A 10,000-nucleotide genomic window follows, 5' to 3' on the forward strand; every position below is an offset into this window, starting at 1 on the left:
TCGGTCCGTGTCTTTCGCTTTTTGCCTGGCCCCGATCGTCTCGGTTCGTCCGCCCCACCGCCCGGCGCTGCTTGCGGCCGGCACCCACGGGTAACCCGGCCCGAGGCCCACACCGGCGCCTGGCGTGCTTTAGGACACCTGAGGGCTCGCGGGGCCGCGCGGCCGTCACACAGCCCGGTTCGGTAAAGAAGCCCGAGGAACCCCAACCGAGCAGGTAGCGGGATGGGGGGGGGTGCGGGGTGACACGGGGAGGCACGCGCCCCGCCGCTTCCACCACCGCCGTCTCTTTGCTCGTCACGGTCCGCGCCGCTCGGAGGGAAGGGGACAACACCTCGCACGAGACGGGAAGCGACATTGGAAAGGAGACCGCCCGGCCCGAACACCGGAGCCCCGCCGTGGCTCCCTATGACGGGGAGTACGGAAGACCCGGCCCGCCGGGGGCCCTCTCCGACGCCACCCGAAAAGCCTCATCGATCAGGAAAGGGAAGGGGAACGGAGGAGAAGCGGAGGCCCCACGGCCACGGTTCCTGGGACAGCGACGGCCGCACGCGCCGGCCCCCGAACCCCGAACCTCGGGCAGGGCTGGGCAGCACAGGCGCGGGGCCCTGCGTGCGAGCGAGCGAGCGGGCAGCGTCGACAGCAGAAGCCCAACGCGGCTTGGCCACCGGCAGAGCCGGACTGCCGTAGAGGCTTCTCTGCAACGTGCCCGCGGATGGCTGCTGTTAACGGGCGTGGGGAGGGGGGGGGAGCCACGGCAGGCTCCACTCCCAAACCCCGGCCCTACAAGCGTTCGAGTGCCGGAGACCGCCGCCCGTCTCGGCCCGGCCCTGGAGAAACCCCTCTTGGAGCCCTCGCTCCAGTCGGCAACGGCCACCGGAGCCTGCGGGCAAGCAGCGGCTTCGCGCGGCTTCTGGCAGTCGGAAGCGCCGTGCGCGATAGGTAGGAGGCAGAACGGCCACGGCCAGGGTCGCCGGGCAACGCCCGAGTCTGCCGGCTGAGCCGCGGGTGACAAGCGTTCGAGTGCCGGCGACCGCCGCCGGTCTCGGCCCGGCCCTGGAGAAACCCCTCTTGGAGCCCTCGCTCCAGTCGGCAACGGCCACCGGAGCCTGCGGGCAAGCAGCGGCTTCGCGCGGCTTCTGGCAGTCGGAAGCGCCGTGCGCGATAGGTAGGAGGCAGAACGGCCACGGCCAGGGCCGCCGGGCAACGCCCGAGTCTGCCGGCTGAGCCGCGGCTGACAAGCGTTCGAGTGCCGGCGACCGCCGCCGGTCTCGGCCCGGCCCTGGAGAAACCCCTCTTGGAGCCCTCGCTCCAGTCGGCAACGGCCACCGGAGCCTGCGGGCAAGCAGCGGCTTCGCGCGGCTTCTGGCAGTCGGAAGCGCCGTGCGCGATAGGTAGGAGGCAGAACGGCCACGGCCAGGGCCGCCGGGCAACGCCCGAGTCTGCCGGCTGAGCCGCGGGTGACAAGCGTTCGAGTGCCGGCGACCGCCGCCGGTCTCGGCCCGGCCCTGGAGAAACCCCTCTTGGAGCCCTCGCTCCAGTCGGCAACGGCCACCGGAGCCTGCGGGCAAGCAGCGGCTTCGCGCGGCTTCTGGCAGTCGGAAGCGCCGTGCGCGATAGGTAGGAGGCAGAACGGCCACGGCCAGGGCCGCCGGGCAACGCCCGAGTCTGCCCGCTGAGCCGCGGCTGACAAGCGTTCGAGTGCCGGCGACCGCCGCCGGTCTCGGCCCGGCCCTGGAGAAACCCCTCTTGGAGCCCTCGCTCCAGTCGGCAACGGCCACCGGAGCCTGCGGGCAAGCAGCGGCTTCGCGCGGCTTCTGGCAGTCGGAAGCGCCGTGCGCGATAGGTAGGAGGCAGAACGGCCACGGCCAGGGCCGCCGGGCAACGCCCGAGTCTGCCGGCTGAGCCGCGGGTGACAAGCGTTCGAGTGCCGGCGACCGCCGCCCGTCTCGGCCCGGCCCTGGAGAAACCCCTCTTGGAGCCCTCGCTCCAGTCGGCAACGGCCACCGGAGCCTGCGGGCAAGCAGCGGCTTCGCGCGGCTTCTGGCAGTCGGAAGCGCCGTGCGCGATAGGTAGGAGGCAGAACGGCCACGGCCACAGCCGCCGTGCAACGCCCGAGTCTGCCGGCTGAACCGCGAGTAGCTGCAGCGGTTCGATGGCGCTGGTCCGCGAGCGCCAGCCCTCTGCCCTAGTATACGGACAGCGAGGTCCCCGGCCCCGGCGGGCTCGAAGAGAACCGTCTTCCCCCAGCGGGGAGACGCGCGAGCGCCGCCGACTCTTACCATGACGTAACTGGAGGCAGCGCAAAGCAGCGACCCCTTCGGCAGCTCCGAAGAAGAACCGGGCAAGACGTCTACCTGCCAGAACCGCGGTGGAGCCAAAGTCCCGCCGGAGCGAGGTAGACGAGGCATCCCTTTCCGCCGGCAGCTCCGGCGGCCACATCGGGCACACCGGACCCGGCGGACGGTAAAACGGGTAGACCTGGCCTCCCTGCCGGCAGAACGGGTAGACGAGGCCTCCCTGCCTGGAACCGGGTAGACCTGGCATCCCTGCCGGAAGCGGGTAGACCTGGCATCCCTGCCGGTAAAACGGGTAGACCTGGCCTCCCTGCCGGCAGAACGGGTAGACGAGGCCTCCCTGCCTGGAACCGGGTAGACCTGGCATCCCTGCCGGAAGCGGGTAGACCTGGCATCCCTGCCGGTAAAACGGGTAGACCTGGCCTCCCTGCCGGCAGAACGGGTAGACGAGGCCTCCCTGCCTGGAACCGGGTAGACCTGGCATCCCTGCCGGAAGCGGGTAGACCTGGCATCCCTGCCGGCAAAACGGGTAGACCTGGTCTCCCTGCCGCCAAAACGGGTAGACCTGGCCTCCCTGCAGGTAAAACGGGTAGACCTGGCCTCCCTGCCGGCAGAACGGGTAGACCTGGCCTCCCTGCCGCCAGAACGGGTAGACCTGGCATCCCTGCCGGCAAAACGGGTAGACCTGGTCTCCCTGCCGGTAAAACGGGTAGACCTGTTCTCCCTGCCGGCAAAACGGGTAGACCTGGCCTCCCTGCCGGCAGAACGGGTAGACCTGGCCTCCCTGCCGCCAGAACGGGTAGACCTGGCATCCCTGCCGGCAAAACGGGTAGACCTGGTCTCCCTGCCGGTAAAACGGGTAGACCTGGTCTCCCTGCAGGTAAAACGGGTAGACCTGTTATCCCTGCCGGCAAAACGGGTAGACCTGGCATCCCTGCCGGTAAAACGGGTAGACCTGGTCTCCCTGCCGGCAAAAAGGGTAGACCTGTTCTCCCTGCCGCCAGAACGGGTAGACCTGGCCTCCCTGCCGGTAAAATGGGTAGACCTGGTCTCCGTGCAGGTAAAACGGGTAGACCTGGTATCCCTGCCGGCAGAACGGGTAGACCTGGTCTCCCTGCCGCCAGAACGGGTAGACCTGGCATCCCTGCCGGCAAAACGGGTAGACCTGGTCTCCCTGCCGGTAAAACGGGTAGACATGGCCTCCCTGCAGGTAAAACGGGTAGACCTGTTCTCCCTGCCGGCAAAACGGGTAGACCTGGCATCCCTGCCGGCAAAACGGGTAGACCTGGTCTCCCTGCCGGTAAATGGGTAGACCTGGTCTCCCTGCCGCTAGAACGGGTAGACCTGGCCTCCCTGCCGGCAACATGGGTAGACCTGGCCTCCCTGCCGGTAAAACGGGTAGACCTGGCATCCCTGCAGGTAAAACGGGTAGACCTGGCATCCCTGCCGGCAAAACGGGTAGACCTGTTCTCCCTGCAGGTAAAACGGGTAGACCTGTTCTCCCTGCCGCCAGAACGGGTAGACCTGGCATCCCTGCCGGCAAAACGGGTAGACCTGGCATCCCTGCCGGTAAATGGGTAGACCTGGCATCCCTGCCGGAAAAACGGGTAGACCTGGCATCCCTGCCGGCAATACGGGTAGACCTGGTCTCCCTGCCGCTAGAACGGGTAGACCTGGCATCCCTGCCGGTAAAACAGGTAGACCTGGCCTCCCTGCCGCCAGAACGGGTAGACCTGGCATCCCTGCCGGTAAAACGGGTAGACCTGGCCTCCCTGCCGGCAGAACGGGTAGACCTGGTCTCCCTGCAGGTAAAACGGGTAGACCTGGCCTCCCTGCCGGCAGAACGGGTAGACCTGGCCTCCCTGCCGGCAGAAGGGGTAGACCTGTCCTCCCTGCGGACAGAGCGGGTCGCCCGTGCTGGAGGCCCGTATGCAGGGGTGCCTGCACGGGGTGGGAAGGGGCGGCGGCGGGCTGCCTGTGCTCTCTCAGCCGGGGCGGCGGTGGGGGGGCTTGCGGGGGGTGGCTTGGGGCGGCAGGCCGGTCCTGCCGGAGGCCCGTATGCAGGGGTGCCTGCACAGGGTGGGTGGGCCGGCGGCGGGCTGCCTGTGCTCTCTCAGCCGGGGCGGCGGTGGGGGGGCTTGCGGGGGGTGGCTGGGGTCGGCAGGCCGGCCCTGCCGGAGGCCCGTATGCAGGGGTGCCTGCACGGGGTGGGAAGGGGCGGCGGCGGGCTGCCTGTGCTCTCTCAGCCGGGGCGGCGGTGGGGGGGCCTGTGGCGGGTGGCTGGGGGCGGCAGGCCGGCCCTGCCGGAGGCCCGTATGCAGGGGTGCCTGCACGGGGTGGGAAGGGCCGGCGGCGGGCTGCCTGTGCTGTTTCAGTCGGGGCGGCGGTGGGGGGGCTTGCGGGGGGTGGCTGGGGTCGGCAGGCCCGCCCTGCCGGAGGCCCGTATGCAGGGGTGCCTGCACGGGGTGGGTGGGCCTGCGGCGGGCTGCCTGTGCTCTCTGAGCCGGGGCGGCGGTGGGGGGGGCTTGCGGGGGGTGGCTGGGGGCGGCAGGCCGGCCCTGCCGGAGGCCCGTATGCAGGGGTGCCTGCACGGGGTGGGAAGGGGCGGCGGCGGGGTGCCTGTGCTCTCTGAGCCGGGGCGGCGGTGGGGGGGCTTGCGGGGGGTGGCTGGGGGCGGCAGGCCGGCCCTGCCGGAGGCCCGTATGCAGGGGTGCCTGCACGGGGTGGGAAGGGCCGGCGGCGGGCTGCCTGTGCTCTCTCAGCCGGGGCGGCGGTGGGGGGGGCCTGTGGCGGGTGGCTGGGGGCGGCAGGCCGGCCCTGCCGGAGGCCCGTATGCAGGGGTGCCTGCACGGGGTGGGAAGGGCCGGCGGCGGGCTGCCTGTGCTCTCTCAGCCGGGGCGGCGGTGGGGGGGGTTGCGGGGGGTGGCTGGGGTCGGCAGGCCGGCCCTGCCGGAGGCCCGTATGCAGGGGTGCCTGCACGGGGTGGGAAGGGCCGGCGGCGGGCTGCCTGTGCTCTCTCAGCCGGGGCGGCGGTGGGGGGGGTTGCGGGGGGTGGCTGGGGTCGGCAGGCCGGCCCTGCCGGAGGCCCGTATGCAGGGGTGCCTGCACGGGGTGGGTGGGCCTGCGGCGGGCTGCCTGTGCTCTCTGAGCCGGGGCGGCGGTGGGGGGGGCTTGCGGGGGGTGGCTGGGGGCGGCAGGCCGGCCCTGCCGGAGGCCCGTATGCAGGGGTGCCTGCACGGGGTGGGAAGGGGCGGCGGCGGGTTGCCTGTGCTCTCTCAGCCGGGGCGGCGGTGGGGGGGCTTGCGGGGGGTGGCTGGGGGCGGCAGGCCGGCCCTGCCGGAGGCCCGTATGCAGGGGTGCCTGCACGGGGTGGGAAGGGCCGGCGGCGGGCTGCCTGTGCTGTCTCAGTCGGGGCGGCGGTGGGGGGGGTTGCGGGGGGTGGCTGGGGTCGGCAGGCCGGCCCTGCCGGAGGCCCGTATGCAGGGGTGCCTGCACGGGGTGGGTGGGCCTGCGGCGGGCTGCCTGTGCTCTCTGAGCCGGGGCGGCGGTGGGGGGGGCTTGCGGGGGGTGGCTGGGGGCGGCAGGCCGGCCCTGCCGGAGGCCCGTATGCAGGGGTGCCTGCACGGGGTGGGAAGGGCCGGCGGCGGGCTGCCTGTGCTGTCTCAGTCGGGGCGGCGGTGGGGGGGCTTGCGGGGGGTGGCTGGGGTCGGCAGGCCGGCCCTGCCGGAGGCCCGTATGCAGGGGTGCCTGCACGGGGTGGGTGGGCCTGCGGCGGGCTGCCTGTGCTCTCTGAGCCGGGGCGGCGGTGGGGGGGGCTTGCGGGGGGTGGCTGGGGGCGGCAGGCCGGCCCTGCCGGAGGCCCGTATGCAGGGGTGCCTGCACGGGGTGGGAAGGGGCGGCGGCGGGGTGCCTGTGCTCTCTCAGCCGGGGCGGCGGTGGGGGGGCTTGCGGGGGGTGGCTGGGGGCGGCAGGCCGGTCCTGCCGGAGGCCCGTATGCAGGGGTGCCTGCACAGGGTGGGTGGGCCGGCGGCGGGCTGCCTGTGCTCTCTCAGCCGGGGCGGCGGTGGGGGGGCTTGCGGGGGGTGGCTGGGGTCGGCAGGCCGGCCCTGCCGGAGGCCCGTATGCAGGGGTGCCTGCACGGGGTGGGAAGGGGCGGCGGCGGGCTGCCTGTGCTCTCTCAGCCGGGGCGGCGGTGGGGGGGCCTGTGGCGGGTGGCTGGGGGCGGCAGGCCGGCCCTGCCGGAGGCCCGTATGCAGGGGTGCCTGCACGGGGTGGGAAGGGCCGGCGGCGGGCTGCCTGTGCTGTTTCAGTCGGGGCGGCGGTGGGGGGGCTTGCGGGGGGTGGCTGGGGTCGGCAGGCCGGCCCTGCCGGAGGCCCGTATGCAGGGGTGCCTGCACGGGGTGGGTGGGCCTGCGGCGGGCTGCCTGTGCTCTCTGAGCCGGGGCGGCGGTGGGGGGGGCTTGCGGGGGGTGGCTGGGGGCGGCAGGCCGGCCCTGCCGGAGGCCCGTATGCAGGGGTGCCTGCACGGGGTGGGAAGGGGCGGCGGCGGGGTGCCTGTGCTCTCTGAGCCGGGGCGGCGGTGGGGGGGCTTGCGGGGGGTGGCTGGGGGCGGCAGGCCGGCCCTGCCGGAGGCCCGTATGCAGGGGTGCCTGCACGGGGTGGGAAGGGCCGGCGGCGGGCTGCCTGTGCTCTCTCAGCCGGGGCGGCGGTGGGGGGGCCTGTGGCGGGTGGCTGGGGGCGGCAGGCCGGCCCTGCCGGAGGCCCGTATGCAGGGGTGCCTGCACGGGGTGGGAAGGGCCGGCGGCGGGCTGCCTGTGCTCTCTCAGCCGGGGCGGCGGTGGGGGGGGTTGCGGGGGGTGGCTGGGGTCGGCAGGCCGGCCCTGCCGGAGGCCCGTATGCAGGGGTGCCTGCACGGGGTGGGAAGGGCCGGCGGCGGGCTGCCTGTGCTCTCTCAGCCGGGGCGGCGGTGGGGGGGCTTGCGGGGGGTGGCTGGGGGCGGCAGGCCGGCCCTGCCGGAGGCCCGTATGCAGGGGTGCCTGCACGGGGTGGGTGGGCCTGCGGCGGGCTGCCTGTGCTCTCTGAGCCGGGGCGGCGGTGGGGGGGGCTTGCGGGGGGTGGCTGGGGGCGGCAGGCCGGCCCTGCCGGAGGCCCGTATGCAGGGGTGCCTGCACGGGGTGGGAAGGGGCGGCGGCGGGGTGCCTGTGCTCTCTCAGCCGGGGCGGCGGTGGGGGGGCTTGCGGGGGGTGGCTTGGGGCGGCAGGCCGGTCCTGCCGGAGGCCCGTATGCAGGGGTGCCTGCACAGGGTGGGTGGGCCGGCGGCGGGCTGCCTGTGCTCTCTCAGCCGGGGCGGCGGTGGGGGGGCTTGCGGGGGGTGGCTGGGGGCGGCAGGCCGGCCCTGCCGGAGGCCCGTATGCAGGGGTGCCTGCACGGGGTGGGAAGGGGCGGCGGCGGGTTGCCTGTGCTCTCTCAGCCGGGGCGGCGGTGGGGGGGCTTGCGGGGGGTGGCTGGGGGCGGCAGGCCGGCCCTGCCGGAGGCCCGTATGCAGGGGTGCCTGCACGGGGTGGGAAGGGGCGGCGGCGGGGTGCCTGTGCTCTCTCAGCCGGGGCGGCGGTGGGGGGGCTTGCGGGGGGTGGCTGGGGGCGGCAGGCCGGTCCTGCCGGAGGCCCGTATGCAGGGGTGCCTGCACGGGGTGGGTGGGCCGGCGGCGGGCTGCCTGTGCTCTCTGAGCCGGGGCGGCGGTGGGGGGGCTTGCGGGGGGTGGCTGGGGGCGGCAGGCCGGCCCTGCCGGAGGCCCGTATGCAGGGGTGCCTGCACGGGGTGGGAAGGGCCGGCGGCGGGCTGCCTGTGCTCTCTCAGTCGGGGCGGCGGTGGGGGGGCTTGCGGGGGGTGGCTGGGGTCGGCAGGCCGGCCCTGCCGGAGGCCCGTATGCAGGGGTGCCTGCACGGGGTGGGTGGGCCGGCGGCGGGCTGCCTGTGCTCTCTGAGCCGGGGCGGCGGTGGGGGGGGCTTGCGGGGGGTGGCTGGGGGCGGCAGGCCGGCCCTGCCGGAGGCCCGTATGCAGGGGTGCCTGCACGGGGTGGGAAGGGGCGGCGGCGGGGTGCCTGTGCTCTCTCAGCCGGGGCGGCGGTGGGGGGGCTTGCGGGGGGGTGGCTGGGGGCGGCAGGCCGGTCCTGCCGGAGGCCCGTATGCAGGGGTGCCTGCACGGGGGTGGGTTGGGGGGGGGCGGCGGGAATTTTTTGGTTTTTGTTGCTTTTTTATTTCTTTTTCCGCTTTTGAAACAGAGACGCCGCCCCGTCCTCGGGCGTTTCAGCCGAGCTGATGGAAAGCGGCGCCCCTTCCCGTCGCTTGCGGGGGGGGGTGGTGCAGGAGGGGGGAGGCGGCGCGCGCCTGAAATTCCCCTCGCCACCCCCCGTTTCCGAGACTTCGCCGTATCTAGTGGAAGGCGCTAAGCTTGGCCGGACTGTCTCGCTGAAGGCTTTCTTACTCTGCATCGGTTCTGACGGTGGGCGAGAAAAAAAAACAAAACCAAAGCAGAGCAGGGAAACAGTTACAAAAAGTTCTTGAGAGCCAGCACCGGCCCGCCCATCGGCAGACGGAGCGGCGCCCGGGGTCAACGAGTGCCACCCTGCTGCTTAGCAACCGGAACCCGAGCCGGCCCGCCCCGCCCACCCGCCGGCAAGGGGCGGGCGCTTCCCCGCGGCAGAAGGGGGAGACAGAGACTGAGAGACGGGGTCGAGGAGCAGGCGGGGAGCCTTGCGCTGAGGTAGGCTGGGGACGGGGCCTCTTTTCCGAGAAGATTGAGGTTTGAGTCGGGGGGGGGGGGGGGGGGGGGCGGCGGCAGGGGCTGCTTGTGCGCTCTCGGCCGGGGCGGCGGTGGGGGGGTGGCGGGGTGGGGGGGGGCAGCGGAGCGGCCGTGCCGGAGGCCCGTATGCAGGGGTGCCCGCACCGGGGGGGGGGTGGGGGGGGGGCGGCGGCAGGGGCTGCTTGTGCGCTCTCGGCCGGGGCGGCGGTGGGGGGGGGCTTGCGGGTGGGGGTGCGGCGGCCGGGCTGCCGTGCCGGAGGCCCGTTTGCAGGGGTGCCTGCACGGGGGGAGGTGGGGGGGGGGGGGGGGCGGGGCGGCGGGAATTTTTTGGTTTTTGTTGCTTTTTTATTTTTTTTCCGCTTTTGAAACACAGACGCCGCCCCGCCTTCGGGCGTTTCAGCCGAGCTGATAGAAAGCTGCGCCCCTTCCCGTTGCTTGCGGGGGGGGTTGGTGCCGCGGAAGGGGGGTGGCGGGGGGGGGCGGGAACGGGACGGGGACGGGGACGGGGACGGGGACGGGGACGGGGACGGGGACGGGGACGGGTCTGGCCGACGGGTCTGGACGACAGCGCCCCCCCCACCCCGCGTCCCGGCCGGCCACCACGTCTACCCGGGACCGGGTCGGCGGGGAGGACAGGTCTACCCGGGACCGGTTCGGCGGGGAGGACAGGTCTACCCGACAGCGCCCCCCCCCATCGCCCCGCGTCCCGGCCGGCCACCACGTCTACCCGGGACCGGTTCGGCGGGGAGGACAGGTCTACCCGGGACCGGGTCGGCGGGGAGGACAGGTCTACCCGACCGCGCCCGCCCCCGATCCCGAGTCCCGGCCGGCCACCACGTCTACCCGGGACCGGTTCGGCGGGGAGGACCGGTCTACCCGGGACCGGTTCGGCGGGGAGGACAGGT

This window comes from Opisthocomus hoazin, unplaced genomic scaffold (genome assembly GCF_030867145.1).
Source record: "Opisthocomus hoazin isolate bOpiHoa1 unplaced genomic scaffold, bOpiHoa1.hap1 HAP1_SCAFFOLD_177, whole genome shotgun sequence".
Classification (NCBI taxonomy): domain Eukaryota; kingdom Metazoa; phylum Chordata; class Aves; order Opisthocomiformes; family Opisthocomidae; genus Opisthocomus; species Opisthocomus hoazin.